A 2,908-nucleotide genomic window follows, 5' to 3' on the forward strand; every position below is an offset into this window, starting at 1 on the left:
ATTAGTTAGCATAAATCAGTTAAATGACCAAAAATTAGGTGTCTATTTACCTGTGACCACTCAGTGTATACAAAATCAACAATACCTTTTTTCTCAGACCGTAGATGTTACCCATGTTATTAACGTTTTAGTATCATTAAAGAAGGAAAGCCACGCTTAAATCTAACAGTGATATTGTTATTACCAAACCAGACAACATAAATGCCACAGTTATTCTGATACAGAAGACTACATTTACAAAGTACACAGGTAATTAATTAATTAATAACACTACCAAATTTTCTAAATTATTGAAAAACAAGCTGATTAAATTCTTGCTAAATTTTAAGATGTCTAATACTCTGGATGATAATACTTATAACGACATTAGGCCAGTCGATTCCCACACAGGCACACTTTATGGCACTTTTGTTTTAATCCATTGCAAAGAAAACATTGTGTAGCGTTTTATGTCCAGTACACTCAGAACCACTAGCTCTTGTAAACCTTTAGAAGAATAGTTACTCAGATTAAAGCCTGGTTTAAAACTTAACACCTTCCCAAGCAATTATATATATATATATTCTAAAATAAATAAAAAAGGTTAAGAACTAACTCTAATCAGGTCACTGGACTATGACGTCCCAGAGTTATGAGTAATGATCTCTCTACCATATGTAGAATCGTACTTATGGATCTTGAAGAAGATATTATACACCATAATCAACAGAATCTATCCACGAGTTCACCTCCAATGTCTGTCTAGATGCATATTGAGAATTCAAAATTTCTTCCAGTTTAAAGATTGTATTAAGTTCTTTCAAAAGTCACGTGTCAATTATGCAGTTCTTCTGTCAAACATATGAGTGCGCCTACGTCGGCTCAACCGTAAGATTATTAGATCGTTTAAAAGAACACTCTAATCCTAGGTTCCAGGACAGCTCAAGGATTGTTCAACATGCATTAGGGGAATGTGATGTGGTTCCATCCCCCAAAATGTCCAAAATAATTGCTAAAGCTGAAAATAACGCTATATTATGGGTGAAGGAGACAATCGACAAAATGCTACTGAACGTTTACTCACAATTTAAGTATTCGAATTATATTTAGACGTTCACGTTCTGTAACTTCTATAACACGTTCTATAACTTTCTATCAACTTCTTCAAAGATTTAACCACTTCATATACAGCTGCTTTGCAAGGTGCAGAAAAAATCCCTTAATAAACCTACATCTCAGTAAAAACAGGACACTCCTCAACATAATCAATTCATACAAGATATTTTATATCTGATACCTACATCAGCACTTTTAGTGAAATAGTTTTTTTATATTTTGAATTAATTCTCAGGATGGGGATGCACATATTATCGCCTCTCTTGTTTAAGTGCTTTTATAATTTTTAGTGATAAGTATTGTTGTATCTATTTTCTCATTTCTATATCTAACTGTCCATTAAACATTTTAGCTACAGCGATTGAATTCTTTTATCTCAAGTGTAAGGATGCACTATTGTTTTCAAAATACAATAATTAACAGAGAATGTGGATGGATATTGTGATTTATTAATGTTGTCGCTAAATCAGTTCCTGAACGATCTTGTTCTTATCTTTAAAGGTGTATGTTATAAAATACATGATCCATTACATGATTAGTCAATACGTTATGACCCTGTTCATTGCCGATCTACAAGGTCATAACGAATAATGTGTTTGAAAACTACTTTATGAATGGCTTCTTTGGTCACGCGTAGGATCAATACGTTATGGCCCTTAAGGTTTGCTATGTCACAGGGATATAAAAGTTGAACTAAGAAACTATACTTTTCAGGAGTTAGTAGTTGTTCATTTAAAGTGAGTTGTACACCATTTTTTGTTTATTTATACCCCTTAATCTATACACGTCGTTTGAACGAAAATTTTAAAACTTTAAAATGTCATTGTACTTATTGTCAATTCGACAAAATATTTGAGGCTATTATGCAGTTTCGTTGACAGGTGTTCATTATCTAATATCTCAATAAAATATATCCAGGAAAACATCGTGATCGTTCATTAAATAGATAAATAGCTATTGTTGTTGTTTTATCAAAAGTTTAAATTTTAACAAGTTACAGCTATCTATATATATATATTTAAGATTAAATGGGTTTGAGATTATACTAATTAATAATCGTACAGTTTTTTAAGAAGACAAATACTGAGGCTAATCGCACTCTATAAGAAAAGATCCATGTGGTCTGGCTGTTTCCTCCATTGCCGATCGTGCTCAGCCAGATAACCATAACTAAGTGTTACTTCTAGACCCCGACATACAGTGTAGCATCTACGAATGATAGGGAGGTCAATATTACACTACAGATCTTGACAAACTATCCGCAGACCCTCGAGTACGTTAACGTACATTTCGTGATTTGGTTTTTTGCTCGGAACCTTCATTAACTTCAAATTCTTCTGTCATTTAAATCAGGATGCAGAAAACATAGTTAGGTGGAATAATAGCGATTTTTTAACACCTGAAAACATCTGTTTTTTATTACTTTACGTTTCAACTAACGACTTCAATATATCATTATTACTTTTTTCAACTTCAATTCTTGTTTATTGTTAATGATATCAAAATGATATGCCTAGCTTTGTCTCAATGGTGTTTTGGGTCTGAAGTTTTCTTTAGCCATTTTGTGGATGAAGGCACTGTTTCGGATTTGTATGAGGTGTGGTTAACAGAACTTATTACTGCCCTAAAGCATTTGTTTTGAATGAGTTTTAATTTTAATTTGAAGGCTTCTTTCTTTGAAATATTGCATGCTTTAAATCTGCGTTATTTAACAATATACGCATATCGTGTAGCATGTGCTCCTTCATCCACAAGTCTGTTCATAGCAGCTTCGTACTGTCAAATGTATAAGGATTCGTCGTGTACCAGTATA

The sequence above is a fragment of the Limulus polyphemus genome, unplaced genomic scaffold (assembly GCF_000517525.1).
Source record: "Limulus polyphemus unplaced genomic scaffold, Limulus_polyphemus-2.1.2 Scaffold676, whole genome shotgun sequence".
NCBI lineage: Eukaryota > Metazoa > Arthropoda > Merostomata > Xiphosura > Limulidae > Limulus > Limulus polyphemus.